Source organism: Orbicella franksi, chromosome 7 (assembly GCF_964199315.1).
Source record: "Orbicella franksi chromosome 7, jaOrbFran1.1, whole genome shotgun sequence".
In the NCBI taxonomy this organism is placed as follows: domain Eukaryota; kingdom Metazoa; phylum Cnidaria; class Anthozoa; order Scleractinia; family Merulinidae; genus Orbicella; species Orbicella franksi.
The window spans coordinates 26,902,195-26,918,896 of record NC_138151.1 but is presented as its reverse complement, the minus strand read 5'-3'; the positions used below and the strand labels follow the sequence as shown (position 1 = coordinate 26,918,896).

Below are 16,702 nucleotides of genomic sequence, written 5' to 3'. Positions count from 1 at the left end.
TCTCAAGTCAGCCCGGCTAGCTCAGTCGGTAGAGCATGAGACTCTTAATCTCAGGGTCGTGGGTTCGAGCCCCACGTTGGGCGACAAAATATTTTTGCTTCTTTTTTTCACTGCTATTTTTTGGGTCGCATGTACTTATTTAAAAATTATACACGCCGAATAGCAAAGGAAAAAATTTTAAAGATATTATCAAAACTCACTTTCTTTTTTAACTAATATGCGATTTTCGGACCCGTCTATTGGAATTTGGGTAATGGGAAGGGAGACTGGGATCCGCGATCAGCGTTTGAAGGTTAATATAAAAGTCTCACTTCGTGAAAATTATATAAAAGAATTATCCTTGGTACAGTCCCGGACTCCCGGATACAGTGGACACTGAAAGCGGTCGTTCGAGGGTGATTTTTTTCTCATGTATGTCCCAGGGTCACGGGAGCATTTGATCGCGTACTGAAAGTAAGCTTTAGAACACACTTTTTACCCCGAGGGATGGGGATTCATAGTTTAAAATGCTCCAGGAGGGAGACTGTCCGGGGGATCGCACGGGGGAGATGTGAAACATTAATTTGCGATTGAAATCCCGCATTTTTTGGTGATATTCCATGTAGGCTTGAATCTTTCTGAAAAACGACGAATATTCCTTTACAGACAGTTTCCCCAAAAAATCACCTTTACATACTCAGAAATAAACAACAGGTATCAGAGGAGGTTAAGTATATAACAACTGGTAACATATATGAACAACTACTTTGTAATGCTACGATAAGCGACATGAGCGACCCCAACAGCTCTGGGGGTTCTTTTAAACAAAACAAAACAAGAAATCACGTGTTGAATAAGCATACCTAAATTACAGAGAGAAATAGTTGCAAATTTAAAATTTGATTCTGTAGATATAATTAAATGCAAAATTTTGAAAAATATAACATCCCTACCACTTCCGCTGCATGAAAAAAATCTTTCTAAAAAGTAGTTCAGTGTGGCACGAAACTTTTGCAGATCGGCGACTTTTTGTAATTTACGGGAACTAAGTTTTGCGATTGTAAAAGACTGGTTTTTCTTGCCGGTTATTACTTTTTTCAATTTTCAAGGATTACCTCCTAAGCGTTTAGCCTCCAACCAGAACCTGGAAGTTGTTCATGATTAGCCCCCAATTACATGTAACCAGAAGTCTATTTCACTGTCTATTTCTCGTTCTTGTAAGAACATGCTGGCTGATAGGCTTCTGGTTGCGGGCTAACCTGCTAGGGGCGAATCGACTTGGTGGCTAAACGACCGGTATAAACCTTTTCGGAAAGTTGCGTTTAATTGTAATCTGTTGTTGTTTTTTTAATTAAACTACATCAACTGAAACCTGAACATGCAGATTGCAGAGATGTAAAACATGGTAATCAGCATCAATCCGGTGGAGTAAAGTTTTGCGGATGAAATTGTTGCGGGAATATATTTTTGCGGGAACTTATTTTTGCGGATCATGCAAAAACGGCAAAAAATCGCAAAACCCGCAAAAATTTCGAGTACGGTCTGTGATTTCACATCCGGTTGAGTACATCAAGGCCAATCTAATTGCAGATCACGTGTCCAGACGCATGATATCTTCGAAAATATGGCGGGTGATTATACGTGGCGGGTATTGTTTCAAGCAAGATAAGGTATTTTGGCGTTTTTCTCTTTTTATTTGCTCTTCTGTGGCATGTTCTTTTATTATCGTACGTAAGATTTGCTCATTCAAATTGAAAAGCAACTTGCAGAAGTTAATGCAAGTGGAAGGAAGTGGTTTTAGAAGGTGAATTTGAACACAAGGCCATAACAGTAACAAATTATGACTTTATTTGGGCTTCAATACCAGTCAGTACATAGTCTAAGCTGTTAAATCACCAGGTTGGCCTTCATAACAATTAGTGTCCAAGAACAAATAGCTGTGCATATTTTTGAACCCAGCTGCTTGAAACTATATTGCAAGGCTTTCATTTAATTGACGTTTTTAGGACTTCTTTAGGCAGGAGCTCATTACTGGTTTCCACAATGGGCGAAACTTTTTGAAATGATCTTCATACCTTCATACAGAAAACTTTCCTCTAGATTGTCAAACCTAGGCAGGCAAAACCATTCTCAATTTGATAGTGCCTGGCCCTTCATGAAACTCTCTGCGAATTGTTGATGTTAACCCTCTAAATTATCAAAATGATTAGAAATCCCTGAATTCCGGTCCAGTTTTAGTGCTTCATTGTATTATTAATATATGGCTACTTCCCTGAGTAGGCAAGTTTAACCAAATCCTGTGCTGTGATTAGCTATCCCAGCAGGCAGGATGGCGCTCTCTTGCCACTCGGGGTTATGCGTTATGGCCCATAAAAGAATTCCTATATTGACCAGGCTTGTGTGGTCAAGATGGCTGAATATTGGCCTTGTTCTTTTTTTGCGTGTTGATGGACCTTGACTCTTTTTGGTCCATAAACATGCAAAAACAAAACTTGGCCAATATCCAGCCATCTTGACCCCACTCTTGGTCAGCAACTCATATGTTATTGGACTGAGTGGAGCACAATAATTATTCAGGGTGTAATCGCATGAGTAATTTCAAATCAACTACACATGCAGATCAGGGCCGATTACTAATAATCCCAATGATAACCAACTTCAAGATTAAAAAAGTCTTTAAAGAACTTCTTTTGAGCAAAGAATTCAGGAGTGTTTTCCATAAGTTATAAACACTGAAGAAAACATTAAGAAGAAAGCTAGGGAAGTGCAATTAAGTGATGTTTGAAGGGCATTGGTATCCAATTACAAAGTTTAGTTGTGACTGGATACCTGCAATATTTTAATTGGACATCCAAGTGACTGCACGATGAATGATCAATTTTGTTATAGCTAAGATTATCAAAATAATTTCTGAATTCTGATTGGTCAATGACATATGCACATTCAGGGTACAGAGTACAAAACTGAGTAACTGTAGAGTACAACATGATAGTTCATAGAGTCACTCAGACATAAATTTAATTATAAAATATAATGTAGAATGAATGTATGTAATATAGTTACTTTAAGAGCCACCTGGTACGTGTAAAATTTTTGTTCCCACAGAATGAAACACATCAAAGTGAAAGGAGCCTAGTTTTTCAAGACGACCCATGATAATATCAACATGGAAACTATGATTAGTAGGTAAGTGATAACAGTACAGTGAAACCTGTATTTAGCGGACCCCATATTAAGCGAACACCCTCTATTAAGAGGACAACAAGCTGAGTCCCTAAAATTTCTTCCCACCTTTACTGGATTCAACAAACCTGCATTCGGTGCACACCTCTGTTAACCAATTGACCCCTGGAGATTTTCAACAAAAAAAGCATTTTTGGACATGTTGGACATAATCTGCATGGATATCGGCTAAAGTAGCTCCAATCTACCCAAAAGGGCATTTTCAACAAGACAGCAGCCTTTCTTTCCCACACTAGCATCGCTTTTTATGACATTTTTGCTTGGGCATGCGCAGAAATCAAAATTTTGAACTAGAAAACAGTACAAATGATGCCAATTTTGGTCAAAGGTGATGATGCACTCAGAAGTGGAACAAAAGCCAACGCTCGTCACGGGTGGCTACAGGCAGCACAGGCATCAATGGGTTAAGCAGATACGGACACAAATAGCCATTGTATCACACAAAACCTGCAATAAGCAGACACTTCAAGGGATTTTTCCTTCTTAAAGCTCGGCTCAGACTCCTTTACAGTGTTCCAGATAAGTGAGGAGTCTCCAGTCAAAAATCAGATAAGGTCAGCTACATGACCCAACAAATTAATAGAAAAATGATAATGATTTGGTAGGAGCAGTGGGAATTGGCCTGTTGGTATTCCTTATTGACACTCTGCCTTGTAAACATATCTAGAACCCTGCTTTAATGTTGTCCTGGGATACCGTTTTAAAGCTGAGTAGCTTAATTTCAAAAGGGTTAATAATTAACTACTATTGCACATTTCAAAATATATGAGAACCTGTTTAGAGCAGACACCCTGTATTAAGCGGACAGTAGTGAGTGTCCCAACAGGCAAGTTCACTTGTAACATCAAGGTCCCATCAATCATACCCAGCCACCTCAGCCATAACAGGTGTTACAGGTTATGGCAGCCCTGACAAATTTGGTTTTTACAACTTTCACAGTATTTTCTTTCTTGACTAGTGAAATGGTGGCCAACACAGGTTTTGGAGTAGACAGATACACTGTAGTTCATGATGTTGCCCAATTCTTTTAAAAGACCTGAGTCCTATCCGGATCATGTTTACTTAAGGCATCTGTCGACCGAGTATTGGTCGATACTATCGGCTGATATGTTCGCTGACAGTTGGCTGACATATCAACTGACATCGACTGACACGCATGTCAGCCAAGAGTGGGCTGATACTTCACTGCTACTTGGCCGAAACTTTACCGACACTTGGCCAACACTACACTCATTTGGTCAGCTCTTGTTACTGACTTCAAGCTTCTCTACTCAAATATTAGCTAATCTTTTCTAGCCCTTTGAGAGGGTCTTTTGGTAGCGGTCTTTCGGTGGTGGTCATCCGCTTTTGGCTTTTCATGCCGGCAACATTCATCTGTGTCAAAGACTGTGTTTATTCCTCATCACCACTTTATATATGACCCTCGTTACTTTTGGAAATAGGAGCCTCCGGGGCTAGTTGCTTTCAGAGGGTCATTACTTTTGGAGAGCAAAAAATGATATAAAAAGTTGGTACGACTCTCTTCCTGCCACATGATGAGTTGTTTATTTCTAGATCCTGTGATATTTCACAATGCTTTGTGGCATAAGCAATACCTTCCCTTGTTGCAGAGTGCCTTAATTCAAGTTATCATACATAACTTTCACCTGACTATTGATCAGTGGAAAATAAAATTTTAATATGCTATTGAACCTGGGTCTCACTATTTTTGGTGAGATGGGGTTGTTGAGGGTGGGCTAGCTACTTTCGGAGGGCTTGTTACCTTCAAGGGGTCGCTACTATCTGGATTTAATAGCGGGCCACAATTTTTTGATGTTATTTCCGGGGAGTCACTTTCAAGGGGTCTTTTGGAAGTTTATGGTAGGTGTTTAGCAGTTGTTACTTCAGCTGTCAACTGCTATTGATTTTTCAGCATTGATTTGTTAGTTACATTTCTTCGGCATTTCCTCATTTATTCATTGCTTCCTTCGTTTGTAAGCCAGAGCAATGGAAGTTGCTAGAGTTACCGCAGCATTCCAGCATTAGATATGTATTCAAAATGAGGGCAGTTTGAGCTTCAACTTCGCTCTATCAACATATGAGCATAGGCGATAGAGACTCTTCTTTCGTGTCCCCTGTGGGTAAGGGGACAGCTGCACACTGTACAGATTCAAGACACCTTATTCATTTATCTTTTTAAGGGGACTGTGATGTAGACCTTGGAGACTCAAGCATTTGTAGCTATTAGTGACAGGCTGTTTCTGGCATTAATTTTTGACAGTGTTGTTTTCGCTTGCGCTTGAATCAAATTTGCCAACAAATAACAGCTGTTGAAGTGACAGGTTTCAGTCTCGCAAAAAAATCGAAAGATGACAATGAGTGGATTTAAAATTAACCTCTAAAGTACATTTTCTGCAAATAAGCAAACAGATGTATAACTCACAAAAATTAATTGTTAGGTCTATGATCAATATCTCACTGTATATATACCATCATGGGTCAGATCAGGGCTTCAGGCCAGATCGAATTGCATTTGTAATGCTATCAGTAGTGTAACTCTTGCATTCTGTTTACTCAATTTATATTTTATTTTTAGCATGGGAGTAGCCTGTACAGGCTATCATCAGAACATAGTCTTTAGACTTAAAAGCAATACTTGAATTACCTGGAACTTATTCTTGATTCCTCTGATATCAGTATTATTTCATTCCATGACATAAAGCAACAAACAACGAAACAGAGCCGCGTAGACAACATGGCATTCAAAACTGTGTGACAATCTGTTTTAGGAAACCCTTTTGATAAAGGGTCATAAATACTGAAGTGCCAAAAAACTGAATGCAACCATAACAGAAGTAAAATCTAGGGATAACAATGAACTGAAGAAAAACTATCATATAATGCGCACATTGCCAGAGTAAGCAAACAGGAATAAATTACGAAAACTAATTGTCAATAAGGGTCGAATCTGGCCAGATCAAGGCAGATTGAATTTTATTCGTAAAATCAACAGGAGTAAAAATGTATACTGTCTATTCGATCTAGTGTTGCGCTTGCATCACACTTGTTTGGTTTGGCAGTGGATTTCTTTGCACAAAGCAAGTGACATAAGGCAGCCCAGCCGGGGCCTTTGATACAGAAATGCTGCATTCACCAACATGTTCTTGGGTTGCTCAATTGGCAGCATTCACGTGGTCATCAAACCACACTGCAAAGTAGATGAGGTGAAATCAATCTACAATGCCTGACTCCTACCAGTGTTTTGACTCTAGTTCAAGGGTCGACCAAGTTATTTCTCATTATTTTGTGAACTTTCAGGCCAAAGTTCTTTGTTTTTTTTGGCACAAAACAATGACCTTTGGCCTTTTGCCATGCATGCATGTATAGAACAGTTTATTTATTCCAGTTGAGCGAGCAAATAGAGATGTTATTGTTTCACAGTTTAGCTATTGCACCACGTTGTGTTCTTGGACATGACATGTTACTCTCACAGTGCATCCCTCCCTCCACCCAGATATACAAATAAGAATTGGGTGAATTTCATAGTGGGGCTAACCTTGCAACAGACTAGCATCCCATTTAAAGGGGGGAGGGGGAGTAGAAAGACGCCTTATCAATTGCCACAGAAACTGGGATAAGTTTGGGTCACTTGGCCTGATGAAGACTTTACCTTACTTTGTCATTGAAACTCCCCCTGTAGGGTTGAAACTTTAAAAATCTGATGACTTATGAGATCAAGGAATTCCACAAAGGATAAAATGTTTTATTTTTTGTTTCTTACTAGATACAAAATAGAGGAGCAAGGAAAAGAACAGTTGAGACTCATTGGAGAAATCAATTTGAAACATTGGATCCCAAAGTAGGTCACAATCACGATTTTATTTATGTTTGGTATCATGTACTAGGAATAATTGTGGGTGTACAAAAGGACTAGAATGCCTGGGGTACTGTTGTTGAGGAGTATTGTTTTGTGGGAGGAGAGACACGGTGCTGTAATGGTTAGTGTACTGGACTGTGCAAGCAGTCTGGGTTTGAGCCAATAGTTAGCTTCTTTGTATTGAGTTCTTGGCCAAGACACTTTACTCTCGCTCTACCTCTCTCCACCTAGGTGTACAAACGGGTAATGGGTGAATTTAATACTGGGCGCCAACCCTGCAACTGACTTGGATCCCATTCAGGTAGGATATAAATATGCCTTATCACTGCAACAGAGACCTGGACAAGCTGTGGTGGTTTTGATAACTTGGCCTGATGAAGACTTAACCTTACCTTCATTGTCAGAACTTGACCCTGTAGGGTTGAAAATGGAAAAAAAATCCGATGGTTTATTTTTAGCTGTGTAGTAGTTTTTGAAATTAAGAGATAAATGATGTCATAAAGGTTAAAGCATTTCCTGATTCTTTCTAGATACAAAACAGAGAAGAAACAATACAAGCTGTGCTGAGACTCAAGAAGAAAAAGAATCACATTGAGTCACTGGATCCCTTATTAGGTGAGTCACAATTTTCCTTTAAAAGGAAGGGTTTTTAATCACTTGATGGTGCATGTGTTAGGAATAATAATGTACACAATGCAGGAAAAGAATCTGAACAAATAGGAATGTTATTGTTTCACTGGTCAGATATTTCAAGAACCCTTGCTATATGGCTAACTGGATACCCTTGCTCTTCGGGGTTAAGTTATACAAACATTCCTTAAAAATGCAATGCCAGAGGTACTTTTGTTGTGGGATATTCAAATTGTGAGACAAGGGGCTTAATTGGATCAACGACCAATTATTGCTTTCCAGTTCATGCATCAATGCTTCCTTAGTCATTAAGCCCCCCGAGTGATCAGCCTAAAATTTTACCTGACAGTCTTAAATATTTCAATTTTTGGTTGTATTTGGTCGTAAGCGTCCATAACCTTGATTTTAAATATAGTTAAATGAAATTTAACATAGTTAACGACTAGGTGCTAGTCTGGTCAGTAGCGTTTTTATAAGCGTTTGTTAGTGTCTTGGCCGTCTGTGAGCGTTTGGTTAGCGATTGGTGCGTTCTGTAGCGTTTGATGTAGTTCAATGAAATTTTACATAGTTTTTGACCAGGAGCTAGTCTGGTCAGTAGCGTTTTGTTGTAGGCGTTTGATAGTGCCTTGGCCATCTGTTAGCGTTTGTTTAGCGTTTGGTGCGTTCTGTAGCGTTTGCAGCAGTCATATGGTCGTGAGAGCCCTGGGGCTGACATTGTCCAGCGGTATTTTTGGTTAGTACATGTGTTGTCGTCCCATGTGCTCGCAGTGTGTTCATCGCTCTGTTAGTGTGGCTTTGTGGATTGAATTATAGTTTAGCGGTTCTCGGCGTTCCCTCCCTATCCCCCCCGTCTTTTTAGCATTTTTTTTTCTTTTTTTTTCTACCAATGCCATCTGGCTTGAGTGTGACGGGTGCCTGTAGGGGGCTTGGCGCGGGGGGCTCGTGGCTTGGTCAGTTGCGGGTTGGGCAGGCCATTCGGGTGTTCTAACACCTTGGGGATGTGACTACGGTTGCAGCCCACGGGCTTCGTAGGCACCTTCCCTCCACTAGCGACTTGGGCGTTAATACTGTAAAAATGTCAAGCTACCCAAAAGCTTTTTGTTTTTAAAAATTTCACGAGTTATTTTAAGATTGCATTGGTGACTATTAACCACGCATAAATTCATCCTCAGAAAGAAAATGCATCCTCAGAAAGAAAATGCAAATACTGCCCGTTTTGTCGCCAACATTTTTGCCGTATATTTTTTCAGTGTGCTATTCGCTGGTGAGCCTTTCTCCAGCAAACCTTGAAAATGAAGGTTAATCTTTAAGTGCTATATTTAGCCGGTGCTATTTATTTTGTGTTGCTGCTTTTCCTCGTTTTAAGTTGTTCATAATATCATTATGTAAACTCCGGGTATTTCTATGATGATGATATAACCAAACGACAAGCGCGTTCCCGATGACAGAATTAACTTGTAAACTTTAGTTCAGCATACACTCTCTTTGCCTTTGGGTTTCATTATATCCATTTTTAATAGGACGTTTAATTTATATTTCTTTCAGGTTTACATGCTGTGGCATTAACATGGAGAAAGAAGCAAAGGAAAGCAAAGCACTTCGTTTAGTTGTTTCCTCAGTGGATCAACGTGTTAAAAGAAAGGTAGATTTACAGGGCAAAGGTTATCTCAATTGAGTTTCTTGCGAAAGATTGTTAGGCGGAGCTCGTGTTAGTGATTTCAAATCACAAAACTCGAAAGTCAAGACTTTTTTATTTAAACATATTTGGAATTACTGTCAAATTGTGTAGTTTCTGCGGAATTGTCTTGTATCTTGCTAGTTTTCCAGGAAGCCGTGAATTGTATTTCAAGTTTGTAGAAAGTCTCGTTATTAAACTCGTTGAAGCTACTGCTAAATTGTCTAGTATCTAAATTAACTGAAATCTTTCTAGTTTTCGACGACGCATTGAAGAGGTTGCGCTTTTAAAAGGGCCAAGAAAAAACTCGACGAGTGGCAAAATTGTCCTTAGAAAAAAAAGTCTGCAATTTTAAATGGTGTCTGGTTTCGAGTCAAACTTATACTGAGTCTTTTGGCGGAAAAAATCTTGCGCCACGTAGGATTTTTTCCATTAAAAGTCACAGCATATGTTTGATTGCTGGCTAGACTCTGTTCAAAAGCGCAGATTTTTTTTTTCTTTTTGGCAACCCTACATAGTCAAAAAATAGTAAAAGAGATAGCCTACATTTTGACTAGTTACCAGACCCTTTTAAAAGCGCAAATTTTTTTTTTTTGTTTACTTATTCAAATTCTTTGTAATTAATTTTAATTGATCAGTGAAAAGCCAATAAAAGTTTTATTGAAGACGCGTGTGTAATTGACTTCTCTTTGCTGTAGTATTTTTATTGTCTTTTATATTTTTCAACAATACTAAAATAATGTACACAATAAAAGCCACCACTTTTTGATTTCATTTAATTTTTATTGTCTTGCAATAAGTAACTAATTATTGAAAATCAGTTAAGTTTAAAGAGTGAAGGAAAAAGTTCGCGTTTAAAAACTAAGACTTTTGGCGGGAAAATTTGAAAAAATTTGCACAGCGTTTCCCCTTACAACTTTTTTTGAGAAAAATTCAAAGAGGTTACCCTTCAGAAGTTTTTTTTATCGCCAAAAAATTCTCAAAGACAACAGTTGACAGAATATTACGTGAAAAACTACTGTACCACCTCGCATTGAAAAAGTAATTTTGATATTTCAAAAGGGTTTTTTCCGTCTCGAAAAAAATTTTCGCCAAACAGTCTACAAATTTCGTTTTTCAACGTACTTCGCGACGGTTTTGTGCGAGATGATGCAAGAGTTCCTCGAGACGTGAAAAAGATGAAATGGCAAACGGATCAAATAGGCGACAGAATAAAATTTAATTCCGAAATGGGTAATTTAAATCTCGCAAAGTAACCTTGACCATGAGTTTAATTTCATATCCAATCGAGTTTGATCTGCAACTGTTTGTAAGCTTGTCATTTCATCTTCCTCTGTCAGACGATAATATAGATGGTACTCTTCGGAGCAGTTGCACAGGAGCAAGAACACTTATCAATCATTGTCCGCCCGAAAACTTGCTCAGTTTCTATGGTGTTATTTTTTAGCCCACTGTAGTTTTGAAGTGAGTTAATTTTCTCTTCCGATACGACCGTTCGCTCCGTTCTCTTTTTCCGTGCAACAGCCAAAGAGTAAACACCACAAAATAATCAATATCTGGTAGCACAAAGATGTTTATACCTAAAATAACGCAAAATTTATTCCGCCGGTTCAGTATATTTTATGAACTCGTCAAAATGTCGGAATAATCCACCGTGAAAACTGAACTATCTCGTTGAAAAGTTTTCGAAAATATTTTACTCTGTTGTGAACAAAGCTTATCAATGAAAAATGTTTAGGTTCTTCTTTTGGGCGTCCAGAAATTTAAATGTTAGAAATGACAAAGGAAAACAAACCTATTTTGCAAAGGCGCCACGAGAACTTGTATAACAAGGCACGTTTTTAATACCAATTCATATCCAAATATTACCATCCTTGTTTACAAATTTGTTGCTGGTCTTCCTAGTTTTGGGTAATGATTGTTACATAATTGTTGGCAGCCTTTTAAATCTTGAAAAACAATCAGCACAATTGCTCATTTTAAATGTTTGTGGTGTAGTAGTTTGATGCGAAAGGTTCTCTTTTTGGAGGTCATTGCTAGAAAATTAGCTACAATTGTTGAAAACAAACGATGCCAGAATCGAATTTGATTTGCAAATGTTAAAGAATTTAGAGAAACACGTTTTGTCTTGTTGTTCTCCGAGATCCTGAACTCGTCCGTACTTAAAAGTTAAAATAAGAATTCTCCTTAACGATTGTCTCACTTGCTCTTGACTGTAGTTCTGAGAATTTGGTAGCACATGAAGACAATATCTCCTAATTGATTATTTTTGTTTATCACTCTCTTTTCCTTTTTACAACACCTTTTTTACACCAGATATTGATTATAGAAGCCTAAACCTTCAATATCTAGAGGTTAAACAAACGTTGATCGGTCGTTAAGGTAGCACGTTTAAAAATAAAGAGTTGGTAGTGTGTTCAATAACCTGAAGATATTTTCAATTTATTTTAAAAGTAACTGTGGTACAATTTGCAAGAAAAGGTTCGATTTGCCTATAGCCTTCCGATTTTCGTTACCGTTGGGGAATATTCGGAAGTCTTCGAAAACCTTACAGTGATCTTCGCAATCTTCGTTTTTCTTTAGAAATCTTCGTTGTAATTTGCAATCGAGGTATTTGGCCAGAGTTGATATTTTTTTTAAGTGTGTTTCAGATTGACGGAACATGCTTGCAAGTATAATCATTTCGTAAATTATACAACTGTGTGTTCATGTGATTAATTCAGATGACCATCCATACTCTTTCAAGAGTAATTTTCATCGTCCTGCCATTTTTCTCTGCTTTATTTCATTATAAGATTGAGAATTTAGTGGTTGAAGATAATTTTGATAGTAGCAAGACAACTTAAATTTGTTATAGAATAATTTTGTTTGTTCCAAAAAATTTTTTTCTGTTTCAGGCTACAGGCATGCGGTCCGATTAGTCTCCTTTTACATTAAAAAACACTGAATGTAACTCAGAGATGTTATTTGATCTGAACTGAGAGAGTAAAGTGTTGCGCGATAATTTTGATTGTAGCAAGACAATTTATTTGTTGTAGACTGAATTTCGTTGTTGCCAAATAAATTTTTTCGTTGTCGTACAGGCCATTTAAAAATGTCCTTTTGCCTAAAAAAAACACCCAATGTTACATTACTTTGTCGATTCCGAAATAAAACGTACTCGATTTAATAAGCAAAATGTAGATGGTGTTGTCAAATACAGTGCCACCGTAAAAACTCAACGTTGTTTATCCACTTAAAATATTTCCTGAAATCATGTCGACCAAAATGGTGGCTACCAGAATTGAGATCTCGGATAAATTGCGACCCTAGGTTAGCTATTGAAAAATATATATCAGTCGCCCGAAAAAAAAAACTAGATATGGTATAACACGACTTCTACCAGAAAAAACCTCTACAACTAATCTTTACAACGTAAGCTTCAAATATATTGCCACCATTTTAATCGAAAGTTATTAAATTAAAATTCTTATCTCGTTGTCATCTCCAATGTTGAATAACCATTAACTCCTCGTGAATATCAATATATTCTTTGATTTCTTTCATTCGCCGGGTCATACCAACGAATTCCATCTTCCCCGTTTGGCCATTTCCTTTCCTTAAAAAGAAGACAATAAAGAGAAACATAAGCTTTTTCTCGGGACAAATGTATTTCCAAGATACACTATTACAACCACGGCAAGCAGCGACCAGAGCTCGTATGAACCGGCTGCACGTGGTAACGGCTTCCAACTTTCCGGGAGCAATACGCAACGCGAGAAGAAACGGAAATATCAAACAAATTCAGCGCAAGGTATCTTATAAAAACTTTCGCAAGAATCATTTGTTAAACCTTTCGCTAAAACGTTTCATCTTAGTGAAAGCAAAACTACGACTATCTGGTTTATGACGAAGCTGTGTGCAGCACGGTAAAGAAAATAGTGAGCGAAGGGTGGAACTTAACTTAAGGAAGCTAAGGTAGAAATTGTTCCGTTTGGTGAAGAGCAAAACGATTGAAACGTACCCTCACCATTAATATTTTAATACTTCTATCTCGTCCTGCTTTATCTTCTTCGAAGGAAGAACATTGCTAGATCCGACATCACCAGGAGCACATAAATCCACGTCTTCACACTATGACCAAGTGTTTAGTTTGACGCAAATTCCACAAGCAGTTATGAATATTGATTACAAACTAGAACCAATCGCTGACAAAAACGCCACCACATATTTTCAGGACTTGCATTTTAATTCTTATGCAAAACAATTGTATCACTTCAAAAATATCAATTTCGCTCCATATTTTTGCATTTTTAGACTTTATTAAATACCTCTTACTAACCGAGTTCGAGGGCCGTACTGTAAGTTACGGACCGAGTTTTTTATGGCCCGCGCGCTTCGCGCTTGGGCCATAAATTTTTAATACACATTTTAATACACATTTTCAGAAGTTAAAGCAAAGTTTTAAACTTTTACTTGCTCAAAAAGTTAAGGACACTTGGCGATAAATCACGAAACATTTTGGCACTAAAAACAGCTTTAAATTTTAGCGGGCCGTACAGTAGAATACGGCCCGTTAAATTGACCAATCACAGCGGGCATACTAATTGAGAGATATAATAAGACAGTAATACGTAAAATTAGATACCTTAAGCTTTTATAAAGACTGATTCACGCGGACGTTGTGTTTCGTTAAATAAAACTTTCTTCTTTTCTTGTGTAGGTTTTTAAATTTCCTCTGAAAACCTGCGAATTAATGCTTATTAGGTACAAGCTAGAAAAAAATAAAAAATAAAAGAACTACTATAATTAAACCGTTTTTAACAGTTTAAAGTTTGATATTTGTATTACTTAATTACTTTTAAATGTTGTTGAAGGGCATCAAAACGAAATTGAGGTATTTTCTTTGGATGGGTTCCCACTTACTTTCCTCTTGCAGTCGCCACCCCGCGGGCTTTTGATCGTTCTTTTCACCGTGTATTCCCTTGTGCATTTTCTCTTACCGTTCTTTTTCCATTTCCCCTTCTAATCCCTGCGCTTTCCGCCACACGCAAAGTCGTTCATTCATCTGTGGGTCTCCCTCACCGACTGTGAATTTGTAGTGGGTTTTCTTATGTCCTATCTCGTCCGTTTCGTCGTGACCTCCCTCCGTTATGCGCTTCGCGTGCATTGTCATGGGTTTTCCTACGTTCGGCTATGTCTTTCCTTGTGCGTTGAGCTACAGTGGAATTCAGTTAATCTTATCACCAACTGGCCAGAAAGATCTTGCCGTATCAAAGGGGTGCTTTAGAAAACACGACTGTATGAGCTTTTGTTCGGGTCAGAATATGAGTGCTGGTAATAACGAGGTGGGCGTATAAACAGGATAGCAGTAAGGCGGGACTCCACTTTGTGTGCGTTCCTCCATGCGCAACCCAGTGCGATCCCCCTCGGTTTTCTGGTGGGGTCTCTCCTACGTTCCCTGTTCATTCACCGTGGGATCCCCCATGTTCTTTCCCGTCTGTTACACATGCGTTCCCCGTGAGTTCTCTCTTACATTTTCCGTTTATTTACTGTGGGTTCCCCAATGCCTTTTCTTGTCCGATACTCCGTGCATTCATTGTTTGAATCGTGCAATTTATCTCGGCTGCCCGTGCGTTCCGCGGGCCTTTCCTCGAATTTTCGGTTCATGTTTTCTTATGTTTTCCAATATATTCCTTCATGGTTCTCCGGGCGTCCCTGTAATATTCGCCTTACCTGCTTTGTTTCTGACACCGCGTGTTTCCTATGCGCTCAATTGTTCCTTGTAGATTTTGCCACAAGTTTCTTGTTCAATCCACGAGCTTTTCCCTCCGTTTTCCGGTTTGCGTTTTACGTTTTTCCTAGTCCTTCCCTGTATGTTGTAACATACGTAACCCGAGCGTTCTTTTATGGTTTCCCAGTGGGTTTCCTCCGATGTTACCCTTACACTTTAATTTAAGTCCCACACACATTTAATAGTTTGTGACACCGTACTAGACTATGATTATCACTAATTCAACACTGATTTCCTTCCCGAAAGGACCCACTGGTTGATCTCTAACTGAAACCGTTAGATTTCAGCACCTACAGAGATTTAATCAAAAGTTCCTTAGAGCTACCTCATGGTATTATGTATCTATTTTTTTTTCGATTGCCCCTTGTGTTGTGTTTTTGTTAATTTGCGCCTCTGTCCTACCCCCCAATATAATTCGTACTGAAACTTTGGGGACAAAAGCAAACCTAGGAGGAGAGGTAGTGGAAATCTTTTTCAATCCAGGTTTAATGCTTTAGTACTGTCTAACAGAATGGACTGAGAGAGTGAATTCGAGGTCCATTTCTAAACCTCTTAGCATGACTTAAGTCATAACAGGAGGTAAAAATGAAATTCTGACCGGAAAGTGGCAATAAATGTTTGGAGGACGAACAGTTTTAGTAACATTTACAGAGTGATGTATTCCAGAAGGAATTAGCACTAAATTAGTACTTTTAAAAAACTAGTGAGACAATCTCAGATAGTGCAATGTAATTTATGGCTTTGGTACAGTAGTCAGACTGCTCCTCACACCTGTCGTTCTCTATACCTCTTAATACTAATCGAGTTCGAGGTGCATATTGTAAGTTACGGACCGAGTTTTTCCCCCATCGATTTATGGACCAAGCGCGAAGCGCACGGGCCATAAATCGAAGGGGAAAAACAAAGATCCGTAACTTACAGTACGGACCGAGAAAACGAGGTTAGTGAGATATTTACTATATCGCTACTGTGTGTCTGTCGGGTTCGGAAACGATTTCTATTCACGCGGAACGGCTTCAAACTTCTGACGCACGTTAAAAGCAAAACGAGACAATTTGAAATCGTTGTTAAGGTGGCTGAACACAGTTTTTGATATCTGTGTTTCATTCACCTTTTTCTCTCAAATCCTTGATCCCTCGGTCGTCAAAAATGGCAGCAAGCAAGTTAACAACACAAACTATGTTTTTTCTTATGGTTAAGCTGACGTATGTACCGTTGCCATGGCAACGTGAATTAATATAAATAGGCCTTTAAAATCGGTTTTGTTTATTTGCAGAAAATCTAGTCATTAGATTTTCTTTATAATTTGCATGCAACAAGCTTGTAACGATTCTCACAAGTTAACACCATTTTGCTAATAATTTAACAGAGAGATCTTTAATTATCCCTTGTTGAAGGTTCACTTGAATATCTAGAATTTCTCTTGTTAAAGTTCAATTATTTTCAATACTCCAGTTACTTATTTCCTGAAGTATTTTCGTGCCAAATTTCGTGAAATTCTAATGAGTGGTTCTCGAGAAATAGGCGTATTTCCGAGAGTGCAATT

At 38.4% G+C, this 16,702-nt stretch overlaps 1 long non-coding RNA gene and 1 other non-coding gene across 4 annotated transcripts; both read left to right on the top strand.

Moving 5' to 3' along the window:
• Positions 1 to 10: 10 nt before the first annotated feature.
• On the top strand, positions 11 to 83 carry Trnak-cuu (transfer RNA lysine (anticodon CUU)). The gene has a single exon. It is a non-coding gene; the product is annotated as a tRNA-Lys (tRNA).
• Positions 84 to 1,586: 1,503 nt separating this feature from the next.
• On the top strand, positions 1,587 to 10,157 carry LOC145491637 (uncharacterized). 3 transcript variants are annotated; one of them, XR_014049868.1, is made up of 5 exons: positions 1,587 to 1,649; positions 3,085 to 3,165; positions 6,986 to 7,060; positions 7,609 to 7,693; positions 9,254 to 10,157. It is a non-coding gene; the product is annotated as an uncharacterized LOC145491637 (long non-coding RNA). The 3 variants fall into 3 exon arrangements; XR_014049869.1 differs by having other exon boundaries at positions 1,594 to 1,627; XR_014049870.1 differs by lacking the exon at positions 1,587 to 1,649 and adding an exon at positions 1,675 to 1,783.
• Positions 10,158 to 16,702: the final 6,545 nt, after the last annotated feature.